The sequence below is a fragment of the Pezoporus flaviventris genome, unplaced genomic scaffold (assembly GCF_033815535.1).
Source record: "Pezoporus flaviventris isolate CSIRO_AGI_PZ_B2104156 unplaced genomic scaffold, CSIRO_AGI_Pfla_v1 ptg000081l, whole genome shotgun sequence".
NCBI classification, from domain to species: Eukaryota; Metazoa; Chordata; class Aves; order Psittaciformes; family Psittacidae; genus Pezoporus; species Pezoporus flaviventris.
The window spans coordinates 172,112-184,129 of NW_026892629.1; positions in this window are offsets into that span (position 1 = coordinate 172,112).

Consider the following 12,018-nt stretch of genomic DNA (forward strand, 5'->3'; position numbering starts at 1 on the left):
CAATATGAAAGAGATGGTAACAGCAGTGGGACTCCTCCCCAGCAAGTCAGGCACTTCACCTGATATTGTGCACTGTGCTAGGCATGATGCCTAGAAATCAAATATTACAGTGCTGAATACTGCAATGCTGAATGTTGCAATGTGTTTGTCCTATTTATCTCCCTGCCCATGGAGCCCTGGCAAAAGGACAGATTTGTTTAGGTCAAAGCTTACACAAGCCATGCGATGACTAGCAATCCTCTTCAGGAGGCAGACAGGAAGTTAGGTGTCTCCAGAAGAAAGCATCTTGCTGCACGTAAGCGTACCTTGCTATTTGCAATACGGATATGTGTAAGCATTAGCTTGAAAATCGTATCACTTGAAACTGAGAACCTGCTTTGAAAGCCGTGAGCATTTCAAATCTGGCCATTTAGGTACCTGAAGAGGCAAAGTGCCTGTTTTTCTTCTTGAACTTCTGTATCTCCACGGAAGGGGGAGTGCGACGACATCCCCGCTCCTGACCGACTGCAAACCTCAGGGGCTGACAATGTGACAATCTTCTGGTCTCTCAACACACCTTGTCCATGTGAGGAAGTTTCAGTGGGTGACCTGTGAATTTGAAACCTCACGAAGTTTCTCCATACAGCGGAGTCTACACGCCAACTGTTTTTCAGTCATTTTTATGGGACAAGCTTAGGTCCTCAGCTCCTCCCCTGATACGCTGAAATTAACAGTATGCAGAGCAAATGTAGAAGCTCAAAATCTGATTTCCCATGGGTGAAACCTGTTACGCTGTGAGTACACATGCCAGTGACAGAAGATAACTGGTGAAACTCAGATGCTCGTGGCGCTCGCAACTGTTTAAAAGATCTATTAGTGAAACTGGTAAAAACTTTTCCACAGCAGCAAAACCAGACAAGTAAGGACATGTCTTGAATGTAGTCCAGAAATAGTACCTAGCACAGAAGTTTTCTTGAGGTGAGATATGTCAGGCGATGGGCAAGTGACAGTATACCTCCTGTGTGATGAAAACAAACCTCGGGGACCATATAAAGGTAATAATAGTTAAACACTGGAGGGCAGGCTTAGACATGAATAAGATAATTTTTAAAAGAGAAACCTGTACCCAGTACCTACCCAGAGGTTTTATAGAGAGTTTTGTGAACATGCACACAATTCAGGCAGCCAGGTAGCTGCCTGGATACTTGATCACCTCTGAAGTAGGCGCTCTCAGCAGTCCAATCAGTCTCTGGCTTTGGTCCTTCGGTAAATGCCCCACTTTGACACGTGATTTGCTGGAAAGAGGTGTCACCACAGCTAGAAACAAGTTTATGTTTGTTCTCAGTTCCTTTAAAGTCAGCCTGTTACTCCAACTTCTTGTACTATTGCTGCTTGTTAGAAAGCACGGTGAGAAAGGAGGAAGTACAAAATATCATTATGAGATTTCCATGAGATTGTGAATGTGAGGTGAAAGTCAGCTCAGACTGACACACTCTCAAACTTTATTGTTATTTGAGGAAACATCACAGCATCAATCAAGCAGAAAACTCCCCAGGTGTTTTCTTATGGTTTTAAATCGTCCCAGCAGTCTAATGCAATGGGACTATAATTTCTCCCTGTAGGCAGATGGCAAGACAACACACAAAGCATTGTAATGATCAGTGTGAGATGCTGCTACGATATGAATTAAAGCCCCTGGACCATAAAGTCTAGGATTTCATAGAGATGAACTACATTATGGACTACATTATGGACACACGCTTTCAGTGCGGACTCATCAAAATTACCAGAAATTAAGATCATGCTTAGCTGATGGGCATTTTTGAGGTTGATCTGTCACTCAAGTAGCTTTGTTGACATCTAGCTGCTTTCTCTTGCGGGAAGCCCTGTCAGGCTGAGTCCTCTGGCATATTCTTTCAAACATTAAAACACATCCTATGAGTTAAGTTCAAATCAATTGAATTGAAGTTGTACCTTTGAGCAACCTTTTTCAAACCAAATGTCACACAGGGGACTAGAAGTTTCATTTAACTCCAACATGTAATTTCAATTTTAATAGGAGTCCACTGTAAACATACACCTGGGGCAGAATGTAGTTACCTAAATCAGGACAGCAAGTACGTTTTAGGTACTGAGGTCTCTGGATGCCACTGCAAAGGAGACTTTGGGTCTCCCTATAAAATATAGGTCTCCCTATACATGTTCTTGCAGATGTCCTGAATATGCAAAGGTGTGGTAAGCTGGGTATCTAATATTATCTGCTACCAGAGTGCTGCGTATTAATACTACTGTCCTCTTAGGTGGTGATGTATTTTTCTCCTGCAAGTTCTCGGCTGAGGTACAGCAAATCGCACATATGAAGCACGCATCCTTGTTCAAATACACTAAAGACTGAAGTCAACACTGCAGTCAAAATGAGTGCATGTCCTGCATCAGCGTTTAGGTGTGCTCTCTTATGCTGACTTCAGACTAGCTAGTTTGGATGCTGTTAGCAGAGTGGTCTTGAAAATGCCCCCAAAAGCTAACCACATAAGTAGTGCAGCCCATACAGAGCTCCATATTCCCATAGGCACATTGCTACAGGTATCTCACATACCTCGGACAGAAGTCTAGATGCCACCATGGGATAGCACAATGAGTGCATAGCTCTGCTCACGAGGTGTGGACTAAGCCACTGTTCTGAGGATGTATACGTGTCTTGTCCATGTCTATGTTCCTCAGGCTGATGTACTTTACACTGCTGTCCCACTGTGGCTGCAGTGCCACCTGGCCTTGCAGAAAACCTGTTCTCATGGCTCCAGTCTGGGAAAATTTTCCCCTTCCCCTGCACAAACCATCCCTGCTAAGTATAGATACTTTTGCTTACTTGAAGCAGCCATGGTAGACCAGTGCAGAAGCCAGGATACGAGACTTAAAAAGTTAATGATCTATCCATTATGCTGAATTTTATGCAGCAGCACTAATTCTTCCTATTCAACCATCCTTTTCCTAAGAGCTTGGGACAATACGAGAGACATGTAAGCCTAGCTGATTTATTGCTTTCATGCAAAAGGTCAGACTAAGGTAGACCAGCCACTGGAGTCTGTTGCCTTATAAACTTAGTAGCTGACAAGCCACTGGTATGGCTTGTCACATAATGAGCATGCCTTCAAAATATCCTTTGGCATAGAGAAGTTACTATAAAAATAACACTTGGAGACTTTCAGTAAGTTGTACTTCACTTACCTGTTTTTTTCCCAAAGCAAATGGGAAAATAGGTTTTATTACCTCCCAGCATCACATTCCTTCTGAAATGAAAGCTAAGACTTTCTGATTTACCATATCATCTACACATACATCGCATCTTCATGAGGGGGGAGCTCAGGAAATTTACCACGGAAGGTAACTCTACAGTAAGACTGAGGACAAGATTTCTGTTATTGAGTCAGAATACCCAGTGTGAACAGAAATAAGTAGTAAATATTTTTCCTTTGAAATAAACAGGCATATCTCTCACTTTTTAGCTCAAACTAGAGTTTAGGCTATTGAGAACACATATATCAGTATACACACACCCGTACAAAAAATGGCTTACTTGTGTAGTATATATAATAACATATATGCATGTAATGTAGATATGTATTTATTGTACATGAGCATACATATTCTCTGCAAACTGAGAGACACAAAAGACTCCAAGCCAGCACTTCTGAACTTCTCTCTGTAGGAGAGTTACGTCCTGACAGCAAGATAAATGAAGTGGCAGCTGTGTTTATTCTCTAGCGCTCATGCTAGTTTAGTACCCTGATTAATGATGAGTGCTTTACTTAGTCTAATTTATCTCTTGCAAGCCTTTATATGCTGCTCAGAACGCAATGTAAAGTTTATGTGCAGATGCACCCACACAACAAAATGATTCCATATTGAAAGTTAGTTTAATTCCAAAGTGAGTCCCCAAGGACCCCATCAGGGATGCAAGTATCTCAGTGTGCCTTGACTTCAAACACCCAGTACGGATTTGTTGGCCATCCACAAAAGTTACAACATTGCAGTAAAAAGGCACAGCAGATGTTGTGAGAAAATGGTGACGTCCAGTTGCTACTTGGGTAAATTTTTTAGTTCATTTGGACATTTCAGAAAAAGAAGGAAAGAAGCAAGGATACTCATAGAGAAAAAAAAACTTATATCTTGAAATCCATCCTGAGAAGACATATGTATCTAAGCAAGTTTGGAGACTCTAACCTTTACGACTCCTTTTGGCTGAAAAAGTGATTCCATCCCAGAAAAAAAAGTAGACGTGGAGGAAACTTCATGGACTGAGTCTCCTAAAGTAAAAAACAAATGATGGAGTGCTTTCTAAAAGATTTTTAACTGTATTTTCACTTTTAGATAAATAAATATTTTATGGGATGAAAGTACTTGATAAAACAGCATAATGGGGGATCATCAGGAAGAGTTTCAGCTCCTCTTCATGGGTTATTGCAAACCCTTTCACTAATGAAGAGCATGTGAGTGAACTCCACATGAACGGAGCACCAAAAAGCTGCAGAAGCTTAGAAACAGCTTCTGGTGCCAGAGTGGGTAACAGGAAAAAAACCCCACTTTGTTATAAAGTCAAATGCACACAGTTAGGCAGATGTGAACTCAAAAAAATCCTCAAGCTTTCAGTACCTCCATCAGAAATTGGGAATAATTCTCAAAGTGGCATCTTACAAAGCAGGAGGCTTATTAGTCACAAACCAAAGGACCCTTTATATGGAAAGGCAAAAATGAAAAACAAAGGAAAGTATAGTTCTTCACATCATAACAGCAAAGAAGAGAAACCAACTTAGACCACAACTCCATTCTACACATTTAGGTAATTCTTGCTTTTTGGTGAGATTGATGTTGCTATCTGTTTGGCAGGACACTACTGAGACCTGCAAAGGGCTTGCACATCTTATCAGCTGGCTAATTGGACATTAATTTTGAGGCTAATCTTACTCAGAGTTACAACTTCAACTTTGACTGTGTATTTCCTCTTTGACACGTATTTCACTTTAAACGTAAGCTGATGCTTTTGAGTACAACTTTCCTAAATAACACTGCTCTAGGGCAATGAATACAGATATTCCCCTATTCATTTTTATAATTAGAGCTGGTATAGTAAGCAAACACAAGATAAATTTTATCTTTAAACTCTTCAAAATTTTTGTAGCAAATACAAATTTTCTAAAGATAAAATGCATATAAAATGTGTTTTATATGACATTGATGTTGATAAATATGAGTAAGTTGCAGTTTCTGAGAGTCAGTTGTTGACATTTAAAAAAATAGGTTTAATAGAATTTACAGTGACTAATGTATTCATGCTATCAAGCATTTTTGTGGTCGTATCGATTTCTTTATCACTGCATGGAAATCAAGTAGCAATAGTGCTTGTTTCCTTCAGAAGTTAGCAGTCTGAGTTACAGCTAATGCTTTTAAAATGATACCATTATGCTTCTTCATAGGCTATTTCTTCTTTCAATTTCGTACAGCAGCAAAATACTTGCATACCTCTAAAACCTTGATTTTAAAGGTTAACAGTCTAGTACTGGAGTTAAGCAGGTGCGATAACATCAGCAGAAACTTTATTCAGAAGTTATGTGATTTACTCATTTTCTGAACAGTTACAGTGGAAGCAAAATTTCTGTTTAGGTTATTTGCTGTTACTACTATAAATTCAAAATCATCCTTTAGCCTCTGAAAAACTAGGCTGTGATTTATATGTCTGATTTCTGACCAGTAACATCATTAAACTCTTGCAATGTTAAACTTCTCCATATGCATACATTCACTGTGTTGCTGCTTCTGTGAGCTTTAAAATCATGCTCTGCTTCCACAGGCTTCAAGGGATTTACATGCATTATAGTAACAATTATTGCATGAGCTTGCACTAGAATACAGTTCATGAATTAACCTATTAATTTATTTAAATTGCCTTGTTTGTCCACAGTATAATGTCTACAATCATTGCCAATGTCTTCGCAAATTAGGAGCTAGCTGTCTTCAAGAAGTCGTGTATCATGTTCTGTTCCCAAGAAATTCAGTCATGGGTGTGACTGTCCTGAGACATCCAGCTGCAGTCTTCATGAGGGATTTCATCAGATGAAAGATGGCAACTCGCCTCCTTAAACTGGATCCAAAGCATAACCAGTATATTGCAGGCAAAGCCTTATTGCAGCTGGAGAGTTTGATGGTGAAGAAAAAAAAAAAAAAAAAAGGAAAGAAAAATCCAAGGAATTCTTTTTTAAAACTCCAAGCCAATTAGCACTCATCCAGCTACTTTAAATGCCCTAGCCTTCTATTACCTCCAGTCACAGCAAATGCAGGCTGAACTTAGGCAGTATCTCAGGAAGTCTACACTGCAACAAAAGCAGCCATCAGGGTGCTCGGCTTTGTATCACACTTTGCAGGAACCAGCACAAACCACATTCTTACCTGTTCTTTTAAATCCTCCAACTGTAATTAATGTCCTGAATTAATGGACTAACCAGGCCATGGTCTGAAAGGTGATCCCCACAGCAAGCACACTGCAAGTACAACTCGGATGCACCATGCCTACCTGTGTGATGGTCTTTCAATATACATGTCTGTAGTGAATGTGTTCTGTGTGTGGTGGCTCCAGTCTTATTGTATGTGTGATGATGAGCCCTGACAATGTAAGTTACCCAGATTTAGGCTTCTGTAATACTTAAGACATGACTGACTCTGGGTACCTAGATTAATAATTATGTGTAGCTTCCTAGCCACTTGAGCAAGGGCAAAATCACAAGATCTCCCAAAGTGAATTGGAGGCCTCCATTTGAGGAAGATATCTAAAAAAAGTGGTGTTGTCAAAATATGAACACTTGAACAGGTGACTGAAAATCAGGCTTTTTAAAGCTTTGGCACATTATCCATCGAAATGTGGTAGCACCCAAAAAAACCCTCCAGCCTTAAAAAACCTGCAGCTGCTCAAAAATTATTTGTAAACTTAGAGTAAGCCCACAAATACATGTGGGCTTACATACAGATGTCTGACCCAAACCCAGCTGATATTGCATCATTCTTCTTCTCAGGCCAGAAATGATATGAATAGTAGCAGGGGATATAGCTAAGTTTCTAGGCCAGGTGCCATAACATGAAGGGCAGGTTGTATTCTGAGGACACAGAAAGGAATACCTTTACCTCCTGTTTCAGGTGTTTTCTAGATGCATTTCTGTTCTACAAGGCTGTATCTTAAGGCTACAAATGTGTCAGACAAAAAAGTTAAGAAGTCCGGTTTGCACGATAGGCATATTCTTTACCATAACATGATCCTGGTTTTCTGGAGATTGATAAGAGTCATCCTGGGAGTCATGCTTTATCCTTGCTCCTTTGTACAGCAGGATTGTGTCTCACTGTGCTGCTTAGCTATCCAATAAATTAATGAAGAAAAAGGGGTGAAAGAAATAAAATGGCTTCACCAGCTCAGTGAGACCTATATGTCTTACCGAATCATTAGTTTCCCTTACTATCCCTCCCCAAGAGCCAGCAGAGTGATATACAGTTCATGGTCAATCCAGTCAAGCTTCTCTCAATCCCACTTACACCTTGAGTGAGACCTTCTGATACTCTGGGGATTGTTTTCTGCTAACAGGATAAATTTAGTCTCTTCAGGAAGGATGTCAGTTGTTTTCCTCTTGAGGAGGCATTAACTGATTTCCACTGGCAGAGTATCTTAACTCAGAAGCATGCTTCATATTGCACACTGTTGGGCTCAGACATTTCTCAGAGCTCTTTGTGCTTCAGTGAGTGTCCTGGGTCAAGGTCAGTTGAGGGTAATGCTGTTATGATTACTACTTCTCTGTCTAGGTTAGATTTTTCCATCCCAGTGCACTCATCTTGGATTTGGTTTTACAAAACAGGAGTGCTCTTGGCTGTGGTCAGTGCTTGGGCCTGCTGTCTGGACTATGCAAATCAGGATTTGTAAATACACTGTTCAAAATAGCTCTGCAGCTGCGACTTTGGAGGGCAGAAGGATGATTTTCACTTCCCTTATTGCAATGGTTTAACTTTACTGGTTTTGGCAGTATCAGTAGGTGGAGTCCAATCAAGATCATATGCCTTATCCTCCTACATATAACACATGATGTAATACAATGGTGAAGCAAAATCAGTCTTCTTAGTTGAATTAGAGAGGGGCAACAACTCTGGTAAAGGTGTCAGCAAGTGCGGTCACTGGAAGGCTTACCATGCTTTCTTGGTCTGTTAGTGCTTAAAACAAGAAGTTTACTTTTATGGGGATTATTGACAGCATGGTAGATTCAGTAGTCTGAGGCATTTTACTGGGAGAAAACCTTTTACTTTGGAATTTCCTTGTTGATAAAATCTAGAACAGAATGTATGTATAACTATCTCTGTACTGGCTATCTCTGTACTGACTATCTCTGTACTGTACTATCTCTGTACTTGACTGAAATAGTCAAGAGAGTGTCCTGAGGAAGACTTGCTTCAATTCAGCCATGACAGGAGACATGGGAGTCAGCTACACATGGGACGGTCTCATCTGACACAGACAGTGCTGCACTCTGGCTGCTGTGGAAGGGGACAGAGTTGACAAGGAAGCGCATCTCCATTTCCACCCTTTTCACTGAAGGGAGCCTATATTCAAAGTATCCACACACACACTGGATCTTGAACATCAGAAGTTCTTCCTTGGTCAAGTTTGCATTTACTAGCAACAGCTTGTAAGAGGCAAGAGGCAAGAGGCAAAGCATTTGCAAAAGATCCACAGATAACAATCTTCAGGGTTTAGAATATGTACCAATCTCATTCATCCCAAGCTTGTGCTTTAGGGAGTGCTCTGCAAAGTTGTATTTCTAATTACAGCTGTGTATAAGAATAATTTTTGATTGATGCTGATTTGGTTTACTTATGAGCTTAAGTTTACTTGTTTTGTTCAGTCAGTCAATCTATAAAGAGCAAAGGAAGATGCAACAAGACATTTTAAGGTGTTTCAGTTCACTGTGAGCAATAGAGGGACTTTCCGAGATGTTTATTTTTCCAAAGTTCTGGAGAAGAACACTGTTTAAACGAGATCTGTTGACCTCTTGCCAAGATTTTAGTGAAATACAAACATCTGATCCTTTTGTTTCAGCCTGCAACTGAAAATAACTGTGCTATTTTGCATACCTTGCAAACCATGAACTTTTATATAATCCTTTATATTAAATAACAAAAGTATCTTGGGAAACAAGATGATGAAGGATCTCTTTCACAAGAGGTACTTTCTGGGGAAGATGAATAACCATTGTTACACTGAAACTAGTAGCTGAGGAATAATCTATAAACTCGGAAGGAATATGAGTCATCACTCAAAAATCTCTTTAGTAACACTTAAAGCAATTTTATTTTACTCTCCTCAGCTTTCCCTTTGAAAGCTCTGACAGATTCATATATCAAAGAAGGAAAAAATTAACTTATTGTTGCCTAACTGTGTATTCCTTTCATTTTCAAAATGTGATTTTCACAATCAGAAAGGAAGAATCACAACTGAAAGAATTCTTTGGGTACTTTCTTGTTACAATTTTTCAAATAACAGCACAGAGGGGAGCAAAGCTAGCAGTCAGGCAATCTTCCCATAGACATCGACCGTATCAGAAGCACCTGCCAGCAAAGTAAAACAGACCAGGGTCTAGTAAAAGATATACTTTACCATCAGTCTTCTGCTGAGCTGAATGGTAAGAACATTGTCTCTTGTTTGCATGAGGAAAACCTAGAAGCCTGCACTTGAGTTTTCACCCAGCTGGCGGAATAGATTCAACAACACAGGACTTAGGGTTGGCAAAGCAAGTTGCAAACAGGAAAGGCATAAACCTTTGGAACATTCGGAACAAAACATTTGGAACAAAAGCCTCCCAATCTAACCCTAAATCAGTTGGTTAAACCACAAAAACTCTTACTCATGACTGCAAGGTAGCTGGTGTTCAGGATACACAAGGCACACAAGTCTGTTCCCATAGTGAGCAGAAAACACAACACCTTTCTCAGTTCTACACTTGGGTTTCAAAACATAAGTCTGATAGCATCTTTTAATATTTTCAAGCACTTTTTCTTCAAGTTCCGCTGAAGAATACTAAGCTGCTACTGCCCCATCAAATTAGTGCAAAAAAAAAAATCCAAAAATTTCCTGGAATGTTTTCTGAGGAACAGTATAAGTTTGTCTTCCCTGTGTATAATTTAAAAATTGGCCAGGGCTGCCTCCCTGAGTGTTTAATTACAATCACTTAAATAGTTCCATAGAATGATCTGATTTGCAAAGCTGGATTGTATCATGGCCACATCTCTGAACCTTCCAGTTCCTTCCAAGTCTTTTATTTACACTCCTGAGCTAAACTGTTTACAGAATAAAGCGTAGGCTCTCATTTTCTGAGGCCATCTCTCTATTTACTGGTGGGAAGAAAAGTCTTTAAAATGTTTTTTGTCTTCACTGATAGCAGATACAGATTCAGAGGAGGATGCATCAGCAGCCTGATGCTCTAGTCTAAATTCAGATTCTGTTTTGTCCAAACGGGGGGTGGGGGGGGCGGAGGGGGGTCTCTTGCTTGTGAACAATAAACATGATCGGTTGTAATATCTATGCAGTCCATCTACCTCACTCTCTGTCTATTAACACACCCAATAATAGTCACCACCCACGTGTAGTCAATGTATCACTGTCATCTGGCATAAACATGAGGCCAGACACTGCATGCCTCACTCAGGCAAATCTCCAACGGAAGCCAACAGCAACTTGGACTGAGGAAGGAGCGTGGGATTTTACAGACAGTGATGAAGCCAAAAGCTGTGTGTATTCCTGTACACATGCATACATGTGCACTGTTCCATAAAATAAACAGATTTCTCAGAAACATAAGCAGTACTCAGAATGAGAGGGAGATTGCTGAAAAGCACAGCTATGACTCTCTCATCTCTTATTATCCCGTTCCAGGGAAAGAAAAAAATGAAAGGACCCTTGCATTTCCAGTTGATGCATTTGAGCTGGTTAACACCCACAAACAACCCTGTCAAGCACATTAATCTCCTCCCTTCTGCTGGGCTTCTGGGCTAAGGAGGTCAGGTGAAGAAGCCAAGAAACATCCCAAGCCTGTCAGCAAGTTCCTTGGAGAAGCAAGCTGCTCCTCAACACGTGTCACACAGCTTCTTACCGGGAAAGATCAGAATCTCTTTCCCAAACTTGTTTGACAATGGATAGCCCCAACAGCTAAAAAGGAGTATAAATCAATGTACCAAGGACTGGGTTGTTGGGTTTGGTTTTTTTTTTTTCAAAGTTAACTGGTACATATTCTAAATGGTCTCCTGATTTTCCAATTGTATAAATAACCTCATGTCTTGAGCTACTGTTTTATAATACAGAAAAAGTTATTCAACCAATTCAGCCTTTTAGCCACTTTGGATAGCAGTTAAAGTCAGCTCTTAACTGCTCTCTTGTACAATCAATCTGGAGTAAAAGCTACACAGTTAAGGGATAATGTAGATTTCCTGTGATGTAAATAACAGAAACACTGTCCTGCTAAAATTAGATTCTTCCATCACTGATATTTTGTATGTATATATATATATATATATATGCTTTATTTTAGGAAAAAAAAATGCAGTTGAAGAAAAGGACCAAATTACATGGAAAGAAAGCTCCACCACCATAGGTGGTAGGGGCAGTCAAAGGTGACAGCAAAGCGCATGGGCAGTGCCAAACTCTGGCAGGAAGTAAAGACATACAAATGGCATTACTCTTTTTCATCAAGAAAAAGAAGCAAATGCAAAGGGAGGCACTGAAACTGAGGGACCAGTTTCACTCCTTATAACACTGACAGACATTAGGCACTTGTGACAAGGTTTCCAGTTCAGAAGCCAGGCTGAAGTCTTCCTCAGGCTTTAAGCCAATCAGCTGAGACATTTCCAAGAACAAGAGTTGGGAAATAAAAAAACACCAGACGGCCTCCTCCCCCACTTCTGCTTAAAATTCCAACTGTGTTTATCCACAAGAGTTCAGGAAGTTTTCAACTGAATGTGGAC